This window comes from Lepidochelys kempii, chromosome 21, assembly GCF_965140285.1.
Source record: "Lepidochelys kempii isolate rLepKem1 chromosome 21, rLepKem1.hap1, whole genome shotgun sequence".
NCBI lineage: Eukaryota > Metazoa > Chordata > Testudines > Cheloniidae > Lepidochelys > Lepidochelys kempii.
In genome coordinates this window covers 7,398,171-7,421,302 of record NC_136400.1, presented here as the reverse complement: position 1 = coordinate 7,421,302, position 23,132 = coordinate 7,398,171, and the positions used below count along the sequence as shown (strand labels likewise).

Below are 23,132 nucleotides of genomic sequence, written 5' to 3'. Positions count from 1 at the left end.
ATCTCAAAGGTGATTCCTTTTACCTTTCTCGGGTAAAGCGTTTTGGTATTCTGGTATTAAATGACAGCAGCATGCAGACCTTCGTGTGCTAGGCACTGTGTATACATGCAGTGAGACAGGTCCTGTCTCAAGAGAGTTTACAGTCTAAATACACCAGACAGACAAAAGATGGGATGGGAAGCAGTGGCAGGGTGGTGAAATGGCTTCCTAAATCAAATAGCAGACCAATGGCGGAGCCAGGATTAGGTCTCCTGACTTCCAGTCCAGTGCTTTATCTAGCAGGTTATGCTGCCTCAATAGCACATGGTATGACTGCTGTGTTGCATTGATAAATATCTTCTCTTTACATGTCACCCTTCATCCCAAAGGATACCAGAGATCTTTCCAATCTATGGGCCAGACTGTCACCTGTTCAGGCTAGTCCCACATACAGGACAGGAAACTCCATGAAGTTTATCTCCCAGATCTGATTCTGATCTCTCACTGGTACAAATCAGGAATAAATTGCATTGAAGAAAATGGTTATGCCACTGAAAAAACACTGAGGCTAGAATTGGGCCCCATCCAAGTATCTGACTGATCATCTCCATGGGGAACTTCCACTTACCTATCTCAAGTTAAAGGGCTGAGTCGACCCTTCTGCAGTATCAACCTGGGGTTTCAAAGCACCTGTGTATTGCAGACTTAGACGTCTAAGCCATCCCCTATAAGAATGTAACAAAAAGTTCAGTAGCCATGACTATCTGTGTTCCCTTCAGAATGGAAGGGCAGGTGAGGAGGAAGATGCAAATGCTCATTTAGGAAGCTGATCAGAACTTCAATGCCATAAAAGGCCCTTATGCTAACTTCTTCAGGTGTATTCTCACTGCTCTGGTCAGGTTTCTTCTTCAGGAAAAATGATCATGTCCCCCAGTCATGTTGAAGGGCACAGTCACCCTCCCCATATCCTTTTTAGCTCCATCATCTCACCTCACCTACTTTCCTGCTTCCCACGTGGTACTGCTTGTCTGCCAGACTGGAACCTCAATGAGGCTTTTTCTTTGGGTTTCACGTTGTCAGAAACCTCTTTCGTAAGTAAGAGATCAGTGTCTTTGTCTCATCATTAATGGCTTTTTTAAGGATTTTGGTCTAAATATTTCAAACAAAGTCATCAGCTTTTAAAATGCCCTTGCTCCAGAGGACAGAAGTTGTAATGGACTGTGAGCTACACACAGTTGGGTAAGAATAAATGTTAGAGGACTAGTAGATCTCTGATAGCAAATGAGGGATACTGGTCAGAAATGAGGTACATTGACAGAGCGTTGTACTTAAGGAAGCCATGTCATGCATTTGCTTTATGGTGAACTGGGTTATCAAGTGCATGCTCTCATGCCCAGCATCTGCACGCTAAACCCAACAACTTGGGAGGAGTTGTCCTGGGGGTAGCGTAGAGGATTGAGAGCTACAAAATCTGAATTTTTTATTCCCAACTCTCTGCTGATTCTTTCTGTGCAACCTGGAGCCAAGTCACTTCACCGCTCTGTACCTCAGTTTCCACATGTGTAAAGTGGGGAGAGGAATACTCTCAAAGGACTATTGTAAAGCTTGATTTGTAGTGTTTGTACAATTTTTTGAGATCTCAGCTGGAAGAGTCTTGAACAGTGCAAAGTAGGGTTATGAATGCCTCCCGTTCTTGATTGGCTTTGTAAACGGAGAGCAGTGACAAGAATGCAAATATTATGAGAATTGTATGCATTCTTTAGAGGGAGTGAGGTTTTTGCAACTGTTAAACATCCAGCTGTCACATGACCCATATTTGGAAGCCAGATAAAGAATCCTAAGCTTACTACCTAGAATAGACATTTGTTCTCAAGCTAATTGCATGCTTTTAGTCATTTTCAAATAATAGTGTGCCAAACTTTATCTGCACTGGGACTTGACAGTGATGGGGGTTTTTTTTATGCATTTTGTCTGAAGGATAATGAGAATTTATAATCTCTGCCGCTAGTAACCAGCCAAAATACCAGCTGTTTGTAATTTACAATATCCTAAAACCAAATGTGGCTTTTCAAATAAACAAAAAATACCATGCCTATATTGAGCTGTCACCAGGGGCCCAATTCTGACACACTTCTGGTATGTTACACCACAGGTAATTCCACTGAAGTTAGTGGAGTTACCCGTAGAGCTAGGTACTGCTAGAAACAGAATCAGGTCATAAACTTGCGTAGCCCTTACTCTATTAGTGAGAACTTGTGTGGAAGTCCCACTGAAATCCTTGCGAGTCTACCCATTCACTTCAACGGGAGCATGATTGGTGCCTTATCGTGCATCTGAGAATCAGGTCTGGTTCTAGTCTGCTTGGGCAAACTCCTTTGTTGAAGTCCCATTACATTAAAACTGAAAAATATTGCCAACCTAATAATTTCAGGAATTTTAAATACTGGAAAATATATTGGAAGCATCCGCTTCAGAATCAGCCCACTGTTTTGTGGGGTAGGTGATTTAAGAGCCACACATCTACCTATGCTGTCGATAGCAGTGGTACCATTCAACAAGGAATCAATACTCTTTCTACGTTGTGATCACTTTAAAAAAGGGATTGCGGGTCTAACATAATGCACAGCCACAGTAATCAAGAAACTGAGCAGCCCTGTTGTTTCTGTGTTGTAGAATAACTGTGGGAACTGGCACTTTATGCCATCGCTACAGAAAGCACTAATTAGAGACCGAATTCTGATGTACCTCAAGTCGCAGAACGCATTTTAGGCCTAATCCTGGAGAGATGCTGAACAGTTTCTCTGAAAACCTTTGAGTCCACCATTCCCATTTGAATGATGCTCAGCACCTTGCAGGATCAGGCCCTATAGTGGTAGCACTTGTCAATTTCCATGATGATTCTTTCGTACAAATTTAGAGGGCCTGATTTTTCAAAGGGTGCTGAGCACCTCTAGTTCCCATTGACTAAAATGAGATTTGTAGGTGCTCAGCACTTCTGAAAATCAGGCCAGTGACCCACGAGGGCAGCTTTATTTCCCTCCATCCTGTTCTTAGTTCCTTGATCTAAGAAACTGAAAGTAAACATTATAATCTTCTAAACATAATCTAAGAGGGTGCCTAGGAAAGACCTTCAGCTCATCACTACACAGGTTGCTGTGTTTGCCTCTTGTTGGGAGTATGTGCCTATTCTCATATTATCAGAAAACCACTCTCATGTGCTATATCAGACACATTTTAATCTGGTTAACGGAAGTCCCTTTGTACCAGCTGAAGGGGTATGATGTCATATTGCCATTCTGAATTACTGGGCACACAGTGAGTGGACGGAAGAGGCCATGAAACTCCTGATTTGAAATTAAAGCTTAAAAATTCTAGAACCAAACAGGATATCCATATTGAATGCAGGGACGTAGCCAGAGGGGACTCAACTCCAGCGCAGAAATGATCAAACTTGTGACTAGCCCTCTCTTCCTTCTCAGGGGTTTAGAATAGAGCTCTACATAATGTCGTACTTGCATTGCCTTGATTTTTTTTTTTTTTTTAAATCTTGTGAGCAGCAAGACCATGTTAACAGAGTTGGAAGGCAGAAATGAATTCTCTCCCCTCAATTGTTTTTAAGATGTAGCAAGTGACACTGGCGTTCTCCCTCCCCAATTCTCTTTGTTCTTTGAGGGGGTTTAATAAACGGGCTGTGAACATAACTGTGGGGAGAAGATGATTTAATGTAGCTGTTTTTTTAAATGCATGCTTGACTTACCAAAATTCTTAAGACCGTGAAGCAGGGACTTTAAGAAGTGCCTAAAAGATTTACGTTCCCAAATCCCATTGGCTTTCCAGAGGAATTGGAAGCCTAACTCCCTTAGGCAGCTTTTGAAAACCCCAGACTAGATCTACAAGCGTGACAGCTGAAAGCATCGCCCTGGTGCATATGCTACTTGGTTAATTTATTAGGGTCCACAAAACATACGGATTAGTGGACTATCTGTTACAAACAGAGGTATGCTGAAAATTGGATAAGCTTAAAAAAAAATCAAGGGATTTGCTTATTTTTTAAAAACTGGCCCAACTCTGTGGCCCAAAATTTCGCTTTGTGTGCATGTTTGTTGAAAATAGGACTACACAAAATGATCTTATTTTGAAACCCAAGTCAACACTTTTATATTAAAATTAATTGTAAATAACCATGTGCAATTTTGAAATGTTGCCTATTTTTCAATATGAAGACAGTAGTTTTGTGAAGGTTTTACAACCAAGACAACTTGTGTTGTGAAACAGCACCAAAACCACCCCCCCCCCACCAAAACCTCAACCTTTTCCAAAAAACTACGAGAAATCGTGCAGCTTTAATTATGAGTAATGGTGGAACCTGTCCTACATCTGTATGTGATTTACAAGTCTTGCTAAAAGTCAAGAATTTGGAAGTTACAAGATACAGGCCAGATATTCAAAAGAGCTTCGTACAGAGCGTATTAAGCTCTTCTGAAAATTTGGCCTGTATTTTGCCTAACTGGGAAGTTGAGTTCTTCGAAGAATTCTGACCAAAGAGGGAATAATACTGTGTTCAATCTAAACTGCAGGGGAAGTTTTAAGGGAGTCTTTGAACTGGAATTTGGCCAGAATGCTAGGACTGTTCTGGAGAGATGCTGTGGGAGATTCAATGGTCCCAAATGTTATGGGACCTTAGTTTGTATATTTCATCCATAGGACATTGTTTCGCAGCATAATGCCCGTTAGCCCCAACCTGCAGGACTGGGTTCAGCACTGATTCAGTGGAGTCCCCTCCAATGCTTCTTGTGGTGCTGTGACTCATCTGCAATAAACATACTGGCTAGTTCCGTACCTGTTTATCTTGGAAAATCTGACAGTATCCCTGCCAGAGCTGATGTGAATTGAAGAAAATTTGTCCGAGCTGTCCAGCCCTCTGATGGGAAGCTAGATAAGAGAGTTATTAGAAAACTGGAAGTTATACCTCACATAAATTTTGGCACAAGGAGCTCAAGTAACTTGCTATGGGTTAAGAACATAAGAACGGCCATACTGGGTCAGACCAGGGGTCCATCTAGCCCAGCATCCCGTCTTCTGACAGTGGCCAGTGCCAGGTACCCCAAAGGGAAGGAACAGAACAGGCAATCACCAAGTGCTGATTCAGCACTTCCTGGCTCCCCGTCCTTTTCTCTAACCACTGGACTATGCCACCTCTTCTCAAACACATGTTTAGTTTTTTTTTATTCATGACTTTGCAACAATGAGTCTTTATGAACCAGAGCTTCATTCTACACTGTTAGAGTGAGCTGTGGAAAGATGCAACAAACAGGCATTTGGGGTACCCCCAAAGCACCCTTTCTTTTATGTTATCTTTATCCTACCACAGGCTGTACTGTAGACATATAGACTTCTGTTGGCAAAACTTTCGTTGCTTGGGGGTGTGACTATTCCACCCTCCTAGGTGACATAAGTTACACCAAAATAAGTGTTCTTGTGCACAGCATGATGTAGACGGGAGAGCTTCTCCCGCTGACATAGCTTATGCCGCTTGCAGAGATGGGTTTTTTGTGCCGATGGGAGAGCTCTCTTCCGTTGGCTTAGAGCATCTTCCCCAGAGGCGCTGCAGTGGCGCAGATGTATCAGTCCAGTTGCAGCGCTGCACATCTAGACGGATCCTAATTAATTGGCTTTCCTCTGCTTCAGTCCTCGCTCTCTAGTGAAGATTTACAATCAGTGAGGCTTGGGAGGAAAAGTATTCCAGGCCTTGTGTGCTAGCTGCAGCTTGTGGGATGATGGGAATATTTTACAACCTACAGCAAGAAAAAAATAACGTTTAACTGTTTGAAGTCCAGTTCTTTAACCGAACGGTTGGGGGGGATGGACTATGTAACCTGACCTTTAGCAGCACTGACTTCTAGGAAAACTCCCACTAGCAGCATCAGAGTAAGTGCTTCACCTCTTTCTAACCCCAACACTGGGCTTCTTGTATGGAAAATTTAATCATCACCCTGAAGCTTGAACCCCTCTCTTCATCCTGGCATTTCAAAGATTGATGCAGGCACCAGTGTGTCCACCCCAGGAGCTGCCATTTTGCTCTGGGGTATGTGGGTGCCGCCACAGAGTAATCGGAGGGTTGTGTTGGTGGAACAGAGCATGAAATAATTTCTTTTCCAAGCTACCAGAATTGTAGCTCCATCCAGAGAAGCCAGATTTGGGACACAGACTGTTCTAAGAGAGAGGACAGTGACTCAAAATGAAGAACACAATAAAAACAAATGAGGCTTCAATGATGAGTTCTTTCCTTAATGTGCCCAGGGCAAAAATTTATATAAATCTCTGTTTCAACAGTGGCAGCAGGCAGGGTTGATTGGCACTGCCTACTCTGGGTTGGATCAGGTGCGTCGTTACTCATTACTGTAAACTGGCTCTGGGACATGGCACCTTCACATGTTCGTTTTGCCCGCTCACTTGCACATGTCGTCAACCTGCATGGAGGTGGTTGATCTCACATTTCTTCCAAATTTCTTCACTTTCTTTCTAGTGAGATCATAGCAGTGTGAGTGGAGGAGGCTGGTATATTTGGAGCTAAAACAAGTAATATAATTTGGAACAGGATACAGATGAGAGAGAAAAACACAAACCTACACACTGAAATATATTTTCATAGCTAGTTCAGGTTTTTACTGCTTCACTAGAAAAAAAAAAAAAGACATTGATAAATTGAAGTGAATGTGAAGTGAGGTGTAAAAGAATTATAAAAGGCTCGGAGCATGAGTATTGAGGGGGCTTTACAATGTAGTGTGTAGACCAATTGTGAGATTCTTATGTTTTTCACACTAGTGTAAATCACGAGTAACTCTGACACTGTTGTAAGTGAAATTAGAATCTAGTCCAAATCCACTAAGGCTGGGGAGTCTTTCTATTGAATTCAGTGGGTTCATATCCAGCCCTAAGGGAAGAGCGATGATGTGATGGCAACCAGCATGAATCGAATCCTGAAGTCCTAACTCTCTCTGAAGTCAGCGGGCCAAATCTTGAGTGGTGCTGAGTACCACTAACTCCTGTTAACTTGAACAGAGCTGTGGGTGCTCAGTACCTCTCAGGATTTGGGAGCTTTGTCTTAAGGGTTGAATAAAAGAAGAGTAAGGAGTTGACCCTGTGTAAAGATTTAGGAAGAAATAATATAAAAGGAGTGAATTATTTAGGAGTGGTGTAACAACGGAATGGCCTGAAGCCACAAGTGAAAACATGAAGTATGCAATTGCAACCTTTTGCAGCAAGGCAATGTGATAGAGTGAGTAGAGTGTCGGATCAGCTACTCGGAACTCCTGGGTTCTAATTCCAGTTCTACCACTAATTTTCTTTGACTTTGCCTCAGCCCAGATTTTCAGAAATTTGGTTACCTCCATTTCTGAGTGCCCAGCTGGAGATACATAGGGCCTGATCTCTCAGAAGTGCCAAACATCTCCAGCTCCACTTGAAATGAGTGAGAGCATCTCTGAAAACCAGACCTAAGTGTCTGAAGTTGAACACCCAAAATTATTCACTTTATAAATAAATATATTAGGCCTTAGCCTCTCTGTACCTCAGTTTCCCCATCTGTAAAACAGGAATAAATGCCTTTTAACGAGGCTATTGTGAAGCTACAGGCAATTTTTGAATTTTAAAAGGGATTTTAGAGCAGCAAAGTTATTAAACTAAAATTTCCTAACAGCATTACACAGTGGATTAATGTGCTAAGGGAGGATACTGAGGATCTATTTCTTAAGTGTTCAAGAATAGGCTAGATCTAAACTCTTTCCCACAAATCCCTTCAATATAATTCGGAGCTATGCATGCGTCTGGCAAGGAAAGCCAGCCCCAGAGAGAGGTAGTCTAGAAGACCGCCCGGTGATATTAAAGGATATAGAGATGATCCAGGAGGTCTTGCAGTCTTGTCATCTGACTCTTGTTAAGTTTTTCATTAATTGTCCCACATTTTTCTCCCTTCTTCTGTGTATTGCAGTGTTGTCTAAAGGTTGCACATCAGATAGCTCAGGGATGAAATGTCAGCTTCAGTGTTCCTTTGCGTTGTCACTGCTCTTTAAGTGCCTGGGGTTTGAAATTAAATGTCAAAGGCATTTTGTAGCGCATGGAAACCAGATGTGCTTGAAGATTGTCTTTGGGAAGGCTGCAGCGGCTTAATCATGTACATTGAATCTTCTTAGTGAAATTGACTCACAATGTTACAGGCTAATTTTGAACGGGCCATTATGGTATATAATAGCCTCGATGTACACAGCTGGGGTTATTGAAACCTCCACCTAGCAGGGCTAATGTTTGTCCTGTGTGCTGAAGGCAGATGTGGCATCTGGCAGCTAGGTACCTCTTGCCAGCTTTCTGTGAAATTACAATGACGACAGCCTGGGGGCCCTCATCTGGATTCTGGCAAAGGGATCAGTGTCAGTAAATACAGATCACTTACTAAATCAGTAAACAGTGGTCACGTTGCTATCTTGTTGGTGACACTTTTTCCTTCCATCTAATTGGAAAGCTCCAAGGCATGTTATCTAAGGACATGGAAATAGCACGTAGGAGACACACCCCAAAGGTCTAGACATGGGCTTATGGTGCTCTTCCTGTAACAGAGAAGGGAGACTACCAAACAGATGTTCTCTGTCAGCAGTGACTTGAGAATTTTGATCTGGTCCAAGAGGGAACTGTAGGATTAATACCCACAATTCTTCCTGGGATACATTTTCCTCGCTGTGATGCCTGTTCCCTGCTCCAAAGAGCTTAGAATGTAAAGACCTGGTTCTCTAAGATGCTGAAGGATCTCTGCTCCCACTGACTTCAGCGGGAGCCAGGTGGTAGCTATCACCTCACACGGAGCACATGGTATGTTGCAGAGTCAGACCCAAAGTAAAGACACAAGTCAAACAAAAGACTGTTTCAGGAGAGGGAGGGTGAGGTAAAGAGCCGGGGAAGCCTGCTTGAGATGGGTCTGAAGGTGCAGAGAAGGACAGGGAGATAGTTCTGGACCCTGGGTTTGGGAGCAGCATGATTAAAAAGGTTGGAGTGAAGTGAAAAGACTGGGAAGAAGGTAGAGACCAGGGTTGGGAGTGCAGGATACCAAGAGGAAAGATCTACCGATGGGTGTGTGCATAGGCGCTGACTCTGTGGGTGCTCGTGGGTTGGAGCACCCACGGGAAAAAAAAATCCGACAGCCCCACAGATCAGCTCCTTTCTCTCTCCCCCACCCCGCACCTCTCAGGCCCACTCATCAGCTCTTCCCTTGCCCTCCCAGGGCCTTCCGTGCCGCTGTAATCAGCTGTTCAGTGACGTGCAGGAGGGGAGGAGCAGGGGCAAGAAGAGGCAGAATGGGGTGAGAAGAGGTGGGGTGGAGGTGGGAGCTTGGGGGAAGGAGTGAAGTGGGGGCATGGCCTGGGGTGGAGCGGGGATCCAGCAGCCCTGGGGAAATCACAAAGTCGGCGACTCTGTGCGTGTGACTAGCAGATCTCTGCCATCTGTGGGTATGTCCGTGTTGGCAATATCATTGGCATTAGAGGGGAAGGATAGTTGCAGGGAAATGATATCTGAGCTCTCCTCTGACCTCTGTGGGAGAGTAGTGAGCACAGAGATGACTTAAAGAACTACCTGAACTGGTGTTGGATTCTCCCAGGGCGCCACAGTTAGTGGGCCAGTTTATTGCAAGAACGGTTGGAGATGGGATTTTATGTAGTACTAACACAGACTGCAACAAAGTCCCTGTGGATTGTCCAGGCTCAAGCTGAGTTGGTCCAAGCTACCGTGCTGTTGAATGTGATAAAAGGTGGAAAACATATAGACAATGTATGGGGATCGGGAGGTGGCCAGCAACCTGTAAAACATCTTGTTAAAAAAGAGATTGATACATTGCTGAAGGAATACCTGCTTTCTGGAGCTGTATCAGAAGCTGGACCTCCACCGGCTCCTGCAGCCTTACACGTGAAAAGGAAAAAAAATATATTCTGTGTCTAAATTATAAAGTTATTGAGCACGTTGGGTCTAATTTGGGTTATTGGGTTTAGTTTGCAGGTGCTGGGCCATGTTGGTGGCCAGTGATACCTGAGAGGTCAGACTAGATCTGGTCTTCAGCCTTAAACTCTGACTCAATGCCATCACTGCTGAGTTAGGCTAGCCATGCTGGAGCACTCCCATTGCAAAGCCTGCGGCTGCGTCCCTGTGCAGCTGCATCTACAATGGTGCCTGTGCATTGTGTGATAGCCTCTGTGTTGGGCTGGATTTCGAGCAGGCTGTCTGCTGGTTCTTAGCCATGCATTAAACTGGGCCACTCTGTGAGGTCATTCACAATGGATGGGTCCTGCTGATATCACACTATGAGGGGTGGCTGGGCCAAACCTGAGTGATGCTGTGACACCGCATGCCAAGTTGCAATGCCTTGAGCGGAGAACTGGGGCCAGCCCTATGGGACAGGAGCCACCGCTGTGGGCTTGCTCTCCACCCCTCTGCCTCTCTTTCCCCCCATTCCCTGGGGCTTCCCCTCTCCACCTGGCCAAGGTTTGGGTTGTGGTGCCGGGGCGCATATGTTGTTGTGAATGGCAAAAAAAGACAAAATGCAGTTGGCAGGTCACCTTAGTAAAAGGTTTGGGAACCACTGGTTTAAATCACCCTCAAGACCAGGTTAGAGGTTTTTGTATGTGCATGGAAGGAGGGTTGGAGCAACACCTGGGTTGAAGCGCAGGCTAGCTCTGCAGTCAAGACATAACTGGCGACTCCTGTGATTCTCTGGCTCAGACGTATGGATCTCTTTAATGTCACTGCCTTGAGCCTATCCCAGTGCTTGTGCTAATGCAGGCGCATGTTGGTGTTTTTTTGCTTGCTGCATTCTGGGTATGGCTGATAATTAAATTCTCTGTAGAAAAATGGCATTTAGAATGTCCCAGAATGTGAATTCCTGCAGGGGAGTGAGAAACCACAAATCCTGCTTTGTTCTTTCAGCCCTTTGAGGACAAACAGAAGTATTTTCTTGGTGAGACTGTTGATTGTTTCTCTGAGCTTGTCACGGCAGCTGGTGTGACTTTTTCCTATTTCTGCTCCCTCTTCTTCCTTCCTCAGGGCTGGCTCCTGCTTGCTCCCTTATACCCATAGGTGACCCCAGAGGCAGTGGAATTCTGTTTCCAATGCGTGGCGTAGGGAATGAGATGTCTGCAGAGGACAGCCCCACAAGGAACTTTGTGAGTGTCCATGTGCAACAGGGCTGAGGAAGGCAGGGCAGGAGGGGACCTGGTGCTCCAGTTGGTGTATATTTTGCATGTTTGTAAAACAGGTGGATTCCACTCTCACTCCACCCTCCTTCCCATCATAGACCCTTAAGTTACAGCTTTAGCAACCCTGAAATGAATCTGCTGCCATTCAGTGGCTTTGGGGACAAAGAGGCTTCCTTTCTCCTTCCCCATTGTTGCAGAAGCCACCTCTGCTGACCCTGGCTGTGGGCGCTTGTTGATGGAGGGGGGGATGGAAGAGTTGGCCTTCGGAATATTTCCCAAAGCTGTCGCACTGCCCAGCTCTACATTTGGGAAGGGAAGAGGATACGCTATTTATCAACTTCCCCCTCCCTTTAAGGTATTACTGAGCTCCATTCCCTGGGCGCTCGCGCGCGCGCTCTCTCTCTCCGGGAAGTAGGATGGAGGCAGTTAAATTTAGCGCACACAAGGCCACAATTCAGAGGTCCCTGTTTGGTTTGTCTCAGGCAAGCTCCCTCGGGAGCAGGTCCTCCGTGCAGGTCTCAAACGGGTTATAAGCAGTGTGTTGGGCCTTGAGCTGAGCTGACTGCAGATGGGGGTCTCCCACATTGGTTTTTTTTCCCCCTTCTTAGTATAACCTAGAAACCTGTCCCTGTACTCCATACTTGGCTTTCCTAACTTCTTGGTTCAGCACGATCAGTGACATGAGCTTATTTCCAACACAAATCCTCCTGCTGACCTTTTCCTCCTGTCTGGTGGGTTGCCTGGCACTACTGGTTTTTATTCCGCCTGACTGTGGTTTCCATCCCATAATGCTGCATGTTGATAAGGTGCGTGCCTTCCTGCACAGAAAGGTTAAAGCCTGAATCCTCTGAGGGCCTAGGACTGGGAGTATGTGCTTTAAACCGAGTGCAGAGGGGCTGCTTCCTGTTCCAGGGAAAGATGTTAAGGAATTTGGGTATGTGAGAAGGAGGTGTTGGGTTTTCACCAAACTCTCCTTCGTTGTTACCTGTCTGTTTCCCAAATAAAATGCGGCTATTGGCTCTTATTACACCCATTGTACTTAATTCTGCTGTGATACACTAGCCTAACGGGACCAACTCAGCTGACTTCAGTGGAGTTACTCCAGACTCTCACCTATGCAATGGGAATGACTCGATTGGCTCTAGTGGGGTTAACATGGATTCACGCTGATGTAACTGCAAGAGCAGATTTGGCCTCTGGTTTCATTTGTGTTGCCAGAAATTTGACTCCTCCAGTACAGGCAAACATTGTTCTTGGATGTTTTCCCAGGTGAGTGCGATTTCATAATCGCAAATTGTGGATATAAAAGTTCCTGCATCCTCCTTTCCCCTCCAGCATTTTGTTACACGGGTGAGCTCAGCAGCTGGTAATTACTCAACCTTTTTATTTTGTGCTTGAGTTGGGAAAGGGTGAGGCTTCTATAAGCTCACATTCAGACCCCAGCAGAAGGTATATATCTGGTTAGATATAATCCACAAAGGAAGGTGAGACTAAGAGCAAATTCTCTTTGAAGGCAGTGGTACGTAATTGAGGCTGTACCACTGGAACTTGGATGTTGTGATGGCCAAGACTATAACAGGGTTCAAAAAAGAGCTAGATAAGTTCATGGAGGATAGGTCCATTAATGACTATTACCCAGGATGGGCAGGGATGGTATCCCTAACCTCTGTTTGCCAGGAGCTGGGAATTGGGTGACGGGATGGATCACTTGATAATTACCTGTTCTATTCATTCCCTCTGGGGCACCTGGCATTGGCCACTGGTGGAATACAGGATGCTGGGCTAGATGATTAGTCTGACCCAGTATGGCTGTTCTTATGTTCTTACTGGTTAAGATCAGGCTTTTAAATATGTCTGTAACAAAGGCTTCTCTGAGGTCTGTTGATGGTTTGTAGCTTAATGCCATTTTGTGATTGGAATGTGTCTAGAGGCAACTTGTTTTCCTAGCTGTACAAACGATGGAATGGTGATGCTGTCAAAAAGATGACCAAGTGATATGGTATCTGGAACTACCCCACTGAGCCATAACATTAGTCTCTCTCCTTGTATGTTCCAGTTTTGGTCATAAGGGCTTTGTGAAGGAATTATTTACACTCTTAACAACTTAGCTAAGGGTCCTCTTGGCTTATTTCTTCCTGGACTTAAAAAAAAAAAAAGTGGTGTACGTTGTGAGAGCTGAGGGTAAATGCAGCTCTGAGCAGTGTGTATGCAAAGACCACCACCACCCAGGACAGCGGGAGGAAGTTTGCTTCATACAGCTGTGGTGTGACCACATCTGGAATATCGCACTCAGTTCTGTGCTTCCATTTGCCAGATTGGCCAATTGGAAAGGAGTTGAGAGAATAAAATTATCAGGGGACTGAATGGATTGAGTTTGAGGGGAGGTTAAAGGAGCGAAATATGTGCATTTTGCCAAAACCATAATTAAATTGGTTGGGGATGAGGGGAGCATGAATTTATGTAAATACTTGAAGGGTATTGTGGGAGATGGGATTGTTTAGTTTGGTACAAAGAAGTAAAACAAGGAGGAATGGGAAAGAGGGGAAATTTAGACTGAATGGGGAGATGGGAAATCCTGACAGTGAGCAGGATTAAGCTGTGAAGTTGTCTTCTCTGGGAAGTACTGGACTCTGCATTGCTTGGGACTTTTACACCTCGTTTGGGCAAAATACTAATAAATGTACTGAAGGGAACAATCCTAAGGGAGAAGAAGTGCATTATCTAATTATCAAAACTTATCTATTATATCTGTGATCCCATGATTTAGAGCCAGCCATAGAGGGAGTGGCTCATCACGTCATCTTAAGGTTGCTTTTTTGACATGTATGTTCTAAGCTCTGTGAAGCAAAGATGCTAATGTTAAATCTTTGTAAGGTTTGTCCGTTTACATGGTTTCTGTTTTGGGGGTCAAATTCTACTCTCAGTTATTCCAGATTTGCATCCCCCATGTAACTCCATCCACTCTTTACTGTGTCAAATGCTTGCTGTTTGAGAAACTAATTTTAAAAAAAAAAGTCTTCTCAGGAAAAACAATCCAATTGCACAATTACATAAAAGTTGCCCCAAAATCTCAGGTCCCAAGAGGGGAAATATTCCAGAGAAGACTCTTATACTTACATGCTTAAAAAACATGATTTTAACCCAAGGCAAAACATCAAATATTGCACTGATGACTTGCACTGATGAACCTGAGGGCAGAATCTGATGTTCTGAAAATTTGCTTTGATGTTTTGCAATCATGTACAAATGTGCTCATGGTCTGTGACTAGTTAAAATGTGATGGAGATCAAGAGGCTAAAGCCAAGATTTCAGTTGTAACTAGTGATGTTTTTCAAGTGCCGTAGCTTTGTGATGCCTAACCAGAAACACCTTTCGAAGGGGTCCTGATTTTGGGGTGGGGGTGCTCAGCACCCTCTGAAAATTGGGCCCCTTTAAGGTGTCTCAGTTTGGGCATTGGAAATCACCAGTTGCTTTTAAAAATCATGGCTTAAAAATTCTAGAGAACTCGTAGAAAACTTATAAAAGGTAATGTACAGATTCTTTACAAATCCATTCATTCATTCTGATTTTTGTGTCCCCTCCCCAGCCCCATTTTCCATAGGCTGAATAATAGTCACCTGAAATCTTTAAGACAAGCAACAAATATTTAAGAGACCAAGGATACAGTGTTAAGGTAAGACACAGCACCTCGCTTATTTCAGTCATAACCAAGTTAGTTTTGAATTGAACTTCATACTGGTTAACAAACTAGAGAAGCTAACCCTGGGCACAAGGCTAACTGTGGCTACGGCTGCTGTCCAAACCAAACCCCCGAGTAAAGGCCTAGTGTGACAGTCAGCACACCAGGGATTGAACCAGGGACCTCCAGAACTAAATGCATGAGTTGCTACAGCTAGAGAGAGACAGTTTAGGGCGATTTTGAACAACTCCTATCCTCTGAGGATTGGCCACAAACAGGAGGACCTGTAACACACACTCACCAATGGCTTTCACTAGCCCTCCAAAAAGAAATATGAATCCTGATCTGAATTTTACAGATGATCCCCCAGCTTCATATCAACAGCACAATGAAAACCTCAGATCTTGAACACTCCTCATCCTGGAGGTGTTCTCGCTTTCCATTTGATTCTAAATTTAGTGACTTGAGCCTCTGTCCAATTAAAGACAGTGAAAAATTTGGGGACTAAAATAATGATTCCAAAGCTACTTTGATTGTCTGTGTGCCTTATTCCCCTTTCCTTCCTGGTTGGTGAAAATAGTACTGAAATAATTGCATTACTTTGGTGGAAAGCATGTTTAGCTGCTTACCGAATTCAAGAGCAGTCTATGATAACTTAATTAACTTATTCCATAGGCCAAAGAAAAGCTCAGTAAATCAGTTTAATATTTACCCAACTTGTTTCCTATCTTAATTAAGTGTGTGTGGATCTTTAACAGCATTGGAAACCCTGGTGCAGAGATCCGACTCTGGGATTGGCCAGCTTTGATGTGGGCAAATACCGAGAATAGATGCATCCCCAGCTCACCTAACTTGAGCTTGTTGTGACGTGGTTGCTTCTATCCAGAGCTGCTGCTGTCCAGACACTAAAACAGAAGAGCCTGCAAGCAGCAGGCACTCCATGTGTCAGTTTCAGTGTCTGGAAAGCAACATCACCTCCAGGCAGTGGCACAGCAGATCAGATCAGCTTCAGTTGTATCAGAATGCCCTTGGTTGAAATAAATAATCCATCTGGATTAGTCCTTCACTTCTTCAGAAAAAGGTTAATTTCTAGCCCTGCGTTTGAGCCCTACTTATGCTTTACGTGGCATGATTTAAAAAAAAATACTTTGACAATTGAATTAATGGCATGCTTTGACAGCAAGTGTCAGATCCTTTCACCAAAGGACATGGTTGATTTTCCAATATTTTAAATTATAAATCACAATTGGATGCTTTCCTAAAATATGTGCTCTCACTGAACCACAGAATATTAAGCATGATGTGGGAATCACTGGGTAGATATCTCTGGCCTATGTTATACAGAAGGTCAGACTCTATGATCAAAAATGGTTCTTTATTGCTGTGGGTGAAATCTTGGCCCCATGCGGACTTTCACTGATTTCAGTGGGGTCAAGATTTCATTTTATGCGTCTCTGGTCTGATACTCTAGTCACAGCCTGTTTCTTGAATGAAGTAAGAGGATCTGCCCTTGTTGTGAGTGAATTACTTAAACAATCCTCCCAGCTCGTACAAAATAAAGGATAATAATAGCAGAAAAATATTATTAATAATCAAATGCCATCAAATCATCTTATATTACTTCAAACCTTAACTAAAAACCTCAGTACCCATTTGCAGTCAGTGAAATAATTTGAGAGCTCTTAACACAGCTCTGAAATCCAGCTATCTCTGGGGTGGAATACAATAACTGTTTAGCCATGCACAGGAACAGGAGGTGCAGAAGTAAATATCCACTTGAAAGTGCAATTTGGGTTGACACTGTAGCTTCCTGAGATTAACTCTGACTGGGACTCCACAAAGGTTAACACTCCTTCTCCTAAAGACAGTGTCCTGGGATCTTTACTGATCACTAGTGGTCAGGACCTTGTGTTTGCATCTTCCCTGGAAGATTTAAGTATAAAGAACAGTGGAATTCAGGTTTCAGAGTAGCAGCCATGTTAGTCTGTATTCGCAAAAAGAAAAGGAGTACTTGTGGAATTCAATTAGTCACCAAATAATTTCCTGGTTTGTGAGTAGTTGGGAAATTTAACCCCTGGGCATCCACACAATGCAGCTTATGCAATTTTGCTTCATTAACCTTTTCCATCTGAACAGCGGGGAAACCTCACACTCAGTGTCTCGCCCTGTATATTTGTGACATGTTACATCTTGTCATAGGCTGCTGTGATACAGCTGAGCAGATGCAGTTTAACCTACATGACACCACGTGCAGGAGAATGTAAACTCTTCATGGGGCGCACAGAGAAGAGCTGACTTTGGTGACAAACTGTCTCCTCATTTGCAGAGAAGCCATTATTATTGCCAGTATGAAAAGCAGTGTGGCCTGTGGGCGACCCCTTCACGTAGTCTGGGAAGTTTGGGAATTTAGGGCTTGTCTATATGAACAATTAGACTGCAGGAAGCTGAGGTATCCATCTACCCCCACGCTAGCCTGCCATGGTTTAACGGACCATGTGCACCCGGGTGGTTTGCATTAATCATTGGCTAGAACACTTTGAGCTAGTCCCATTTCAAAGAGGAACTACATCAGAGCACTCTAACGAACTGTTAACGGTGCAGCGGCAGGGACTACACCAGTGGTTCTCAACCCGTGGTACACGGAGGCCTTCCAGGGGATACCTCATTCATCCAGATATCTGCCCGGTTTTACAACAGGCTACATAAAAAGCGCTGGCGAAGTTGGTACAAACTAAAATGTCCTACAGACACTGACTTGTTCATATTGCTCTGTACACTATACACTGAAATGTCAGTACAATGTGTTTAGTCCAATTGATTTGTTTTATAATTATATGATGAAAATGAGCAAGTCAGCAATTTTTCAGCAATAGCGTGCTGTGACACTTTTTTGTATTTTTATGTCTGATTTTGTAAGCAGGTAGCTCTTAAGTGAGGTGAAACTTGGGGTACACAAGGTAAATCAGACTCCTGAAAGGGTTACAGTAGTCTGGAAAGGTTGAGAGCCACTGGTCTACCCGAACAGCTGGCTAGCGTGGGGTAGATTCACACCCCAGCTTGCTGCAGTCTTATTATGTTGTGTAGACAAGCCCTGAGTCTCAGTTGTAGCCTTGCTGGTATTGGGGTCTCCCAGGACTGTGGACAGGGAATGTGCAGTGGCATTCTGGCTTGCTGGTTCACATGAACACATGTTGTGTGGGACCTTAGGTATAAGGCTGGAGCCTAATGTCTTGTTGGAATGATAATGACATGGGCCTTCAGCAAGTCACCGAGAGCCTGGTATTTGGAAGTGATGAGCACTTGCAGTTCTCATTGCTTCTAAACGGAATTGTGGGCGATCAGCACCGCCGGAAAAGTGGGCTCTTAACCTCTCTGCATTAGTTTGTCTGTCTTGGGGGTTCATGTAACATCCATTGCCATAGTACCGGGGCACTGTTTCGCCATATATAATATGGGGATGATGATACCTGCCGTTCTGAAGCATCACAAGAATGGCAAATGCAGCATGTAAAGAGAACTATAATTCTCCTCTAACTGTAACATCCTCTGTTCCATCAGGCTGGATTTGGGTGGAGTTTTCTGCATTGGTGGATACGATTTGACGATACTTTGCCTTTCCTAGCAAATTCCATCTGAGCATCTAATAGCACTTCCTGGATAGGAATGAATGAAGCATCACATAAGACAGGTATTATCCCCAATTTACAGATGGGGAAACTCAGGCAGAGAGTGAGGATGTGACTCGCCTCTGGTCACATAGTGAGTCAGAGTTAGAATTCGGTCTGTGGTTCCCAGTACCGTGTGGTTGGTCTACTAGAGCATGTCACCTCTCTCTGGGTGTTGCTTCTATTGGCTTTGCCTGTGATTATCAGCTGCTTGCTGCAAATCCCACAGGGCCCCGCGTGCTCGCCTTGAGAGGGAAAGTCTATGGAGGGGAGATGAAGTGAACTAGAGTGTGAGTCCAGAAGGAGAAAGCCAGCTTTTCCAAAGCACTTGCTGTATGAATTGTGTAATGACAGCTGTTCATAGTTATTGCAGTGTGTGATTAGCAATCTGCTAATCACCAGATGAGAGATGCTGCTTCCTCTGAGGTGAGGCGAACCAGGGGAGCACGCATACAAACATTAACAGCTTTTATGTGGAGGTGATGGGTTTTTGATCCTGCTATTTGCTCCACATTGTGAGGGAGTTTCCCTTCTATATAGTGCTGATGAAAGGTGCCAGGTTGCCAGTCCTAGGGGCCAAAGGCCTCTGTCCATCCACAGAGCATGGGCAGCAGCAGAGAAAAATTATCTGCATGCTGTCCTGCCTATATGCCTCAAATGTCTTTAAATGGTCCAAGAAGGGAGCTCTGTCTCCATGATCCCGTCAATCCCTTGCATCTCTGCTGAGACTCCAACAGTGCAGGTTTGTGGAGGAGCAATTAATGCCAGTTGTGGAAGCAATCTGTATGGTGTCATCTAGTCTATTGCAAATTGGACTAAGATCCACTAGATTCATTTCACGCAAGAGCCACTGGAAAGTCACAACTCGGTCACAACTTTCAGTCACTATCAAACCAAGGCTGGCTTAGAAATGATGACCTGAAGGTTAGAGGTTCCACAGCCTCTCACCAATCCACTGAACCATCTATTCCTCTTTTGCTTTTCATAAAAGCTCAATGTACCTTATATGATGCAGTGTGATAACAGGGCAGGAATGTGGCCCATCAGTGGTGTGTAATTCCATCTGCTCTCTGCATGTGCTATGCTGCCCTTTAAGCTCATCTCTCCTCAAACTCCCTTTGCAGTACTCCTTTAAAGTTACTCCTTGTTCTCCTTAAACAAGATTATAATAATAAACCAGATTACAATGTAGAGTGTGCCCCCCCATAAGTAACAGTATAAATAGGCTTGATGGAATTTAATTTTTTTTCTGATTTCAACAGTTATCCATGTTTGTTTTGTGTGTTTTTATTTTTACTTATTTACATTTTCACACTTGTGCAAAATTATGGGGTTTCAGCATTTTCCCCCCTATTTTTATTTATTTACATTTTCACCATTGTGGGAAATTATGGGGGTCAGACAATGAGGGAATCAAGCAATAATTATATAAAGATAGACTTGACAGTCAAAAAGTTAAAGCTTTATAACTATTAAAACACAAACTGTCAACATATCACATGTCAAAACAGACAAAATAAATATCCTTAAATCAAACTCTAAAGTTCTCAAGCAGCTTTTTTACTTTCTTTGCCTATCTACAAATTTTGATTATTATCGATGGAAATATTTTTGTTGGTTTGTGTGTGTACAATGAAATCAATATTTACCAATAACTATCTCCTCCTTCTAAGCCTAAATATAAAGAAGAGCCCTAGACATCCCCAAATTCTCAAGAGATCATCTTGGTTGATTTCATTTCAAATGAGGGTTGCGTTTCCCAACCCATCTGCCTTAAATGCAACATTTATTGTCATTGAAAGGAAACCTGAATAAACTGTATTCTGTGACATACTTAATGGAAAACAAAAGGAACTTCCATGAATGATTTTTCTCACCACTTCCAAGTCCCACTGATGAAACGAGGAGATGTCAAACAAGCATATAGGGAGAGGCTTTGTCCGCGGACAGTGGGAGATGGAGTTTGGTTTGCTCATTAGTAGAGCTGTTTCAACAAGGTGCCCCTGCTGCTACAGGAAATTGCCCTAAAAATCTGCTGATCAACTGTCAGATTGAGAATTCCCAGCAGGTACTGTGCTTTCATAACTATGAAGCATTGGGTTTTTCTTGTTAGCATCCTTCAGTCAATGAAGTCCAAATCATCTCTCTCCACGGAATGTTTTCATGTGTTAAGTCAAGTTCTGCTGTTGGTAACAGAGCTATAAAGCTAGAGTAATTCCTTCTGTTGACGATCTTATGGTTAAGGCACTGGACTGCTACTCAGGTGATCTCAGTGTAGTTCCCATCTCTGCCACATTGCTTGTGTGGCCAGTGGCAAGTAACTTAACCTCACTGTGTTGGGATTCCCTGTGACAGACTGATAATATCCTGAATGAGCTTTATTGAAGTAAGTTTAGCATCTTTGGAGTTGATTGTATTACCAATACAAATGTTTAGGGGCTATTGTGAGGTTGCATGGAACTTCTTTAGCAGGAAGACAAGATAAATGCTATCTCTGGAAGGCATTAGGAAATTCAGTGGTCTTTTTGGAACAATATGTCTGAAGTGGATTTCCTTGGAAGTTACCCTGAGGTGAGGGGAATGCAAATTCTTCCCCTCTGCAGCCAACCTTTTGAAGGTTTCAACCTTTTGAAGATACATCTTGCGAGGAGAGACCCATTGTATACTAAATACCTGCTCCTAGAAATTCCATATTCAAGACCCCTGATCTGTATAAAAAGTGGACTAAACTCGTCATGAGTGTGCTTCTTTTGAGCTGAAGCTGTGATGAATTTGTAACCACAAGGAAACCCCTAAGGTGGGGTGCTGAAAGACTTCTCCTGCCAGAGCCCATGTTAGAGTTGGGGAGAACTCTGGTAAGCTTATTAGAATTTGTGTAGGTTCTGTTGTTGTTTTTAGTTTTTTTTTTTCTGTAGTGCCTTTTACCTTAAGAATGAAGTAGGCCTGTTTAGAAAGAGCTGTGAGGTAATGTGTATCTGTCGCCACCACTCGTGTTACGGGGGTAGCAGTACACTCAGTCTCAGAGAGGTGGTATGAGGATAAATCCATTAATGTTTGTGAGGTGCTCAGATGTGACAGTGGTGGATAAGTACCTAGACAAAAAGAAAAGGAGGACTTGTGGCACCTTAGGGACTAACCAATTTATTTGAGCATGAGCTTTCGTGAGCAACAGCTCACTTCATCGGATGCATTCAGCTGTAGCTCATGAAAGCTTACGCTCAAATAAATTTGTTAGTCTCTAAGGTGCCACAAGTTCTCCTTTTCTTTTTGCGGATACAGACTAACACGGCTGCTACTCTGAAACCTACCTAGACAGAGAGACCTTAAGTGAAGTTGCCCCACGCTATAGTGTGACTCAGAGATTTGTAAGGAAACCGATTACATTATAAAACTGTCACCTTAACTATCAGACTTGTATAACAAGGCTGATAAATTCCAAAGCTGCGAGCTACAGCCACTGCCTTGAGTATCAGCAAGTCAGATTATTCAGTTCCTCCTGCCTTTTTTTAAATAGTGGTAGTAGTAATAATAATCAAGAGCTGTGTGCATTTGTGTGCAAATTTTTATACATACAGCTCGCAGGGCATGAGCTACTCGTAATCCCCCCCCAATGGATATGCATGCCGCAGGGTTGCTACAAAGGGTGAGATAGAGAAGAGGGTGCAATGTACTGTGAAATAACACGGAGAAGTGGTGCGAGGAACAGCTTCTGTTTCCCTGTGCCTTTCTTCCGGGGGCAGGTTTCTGAGCAGGAGAAGCTATTGATTTTAATACAAAATACATTGATCTATCTTGGGTTTTCTATAAGGCCTAAACCTGTAGTGTCTAAGCTGTCTGCTTTATATACCAAGAGGAGTGTTTGGATGTGAGTGAGAGAGATTATCTTGACTTCCCCTGCGAGGCAGTGCAAGTGTTGGTTTGTAAAAAGCACGAACTTGTGAACAGATATCCAGAGAGTTCAAGTGAGCTGAGACCAGTCAAACCTTACCTGCTTTAAGTGGCATCTACACTTCTCTTCTGCTGAGGCTGTGTGCGTTAGTCCTCTGGCTGTAGTTATCTGAAGTGTTGTTCTAAAAGCATTTCTCTGATCTTGAGAGCTAGCGTTCTTTCTGATTACAGGCATTCCCTCTTTATAATGCACTGAGACCATGATGCACACTTCTTTAGTGACAGAAGCCCTTATTTGCTACGTTTGCACTCCTCCCCCTTTTTTGTGTTCCGCTTTTGCTCAACAAACCGGGGGGCGGGCAAAAGAGAGAACAAATTAAGATAGCTGAGTTGGTGTGTGGCCTGTTTGTGGAACATGCCAGGATGCCCACAATAGCCCCAGATTTGGCATCATGGCTTGGATTTAGTGTTGACTGAGATCCCTGCCTCTCTGTGTGTTACTTTATTGTTGCAGCAGAACAAACTGATTTTATGAAGCAAAGCCCCACTCAACTTTAAGCAACTCTGAAACTACTGCTCAGACCTGGTACACGTTACTATGTTTCCTGATTGGGTCTCACAGGGTGTAAATCAGCATAGCTCCATTGCCTTCAGTGGAGCTATGTGGCTTTATACCAGCTGAAGATT

General features: G+C 43.7%; 1 protein-coding gene across 34 annotated transcripts in view; it reads left to right on the top strand.

Moving 5' to 3' along the window:
• The window catches only part of NFASC (neurofascin), a 187,617-nt gene that overhangs the window by 38,334 nt on the left and 126,151 nt on the right, over window positions 1–23,132 (top strand). For 30 of the 34 annotated variants that reach the window (XM_078849746.1, XM_073319995.2, XM_073319990.2 and 27 more), the window contains exon 2: window positions 14,800–14,886. The exons of 1 other annotated variant lie outside the window; for it this stretch is intronic. The gene's annotated coding sequence lies outside the window, so the exon portion shown is untranslated. Of the gene's footprint in view, window positions 1–11,061; window positions 11,181–12,617; window positions 12,698–14,799; window positions 14,887–18,450; window positions 18,581–23,132 lie in introns of those variants that run through there. 3 more of the 34 variants (XM_078849741.1, XM_078849738.1, XM_078849740.1) reach the window with 3 other exon arrangements.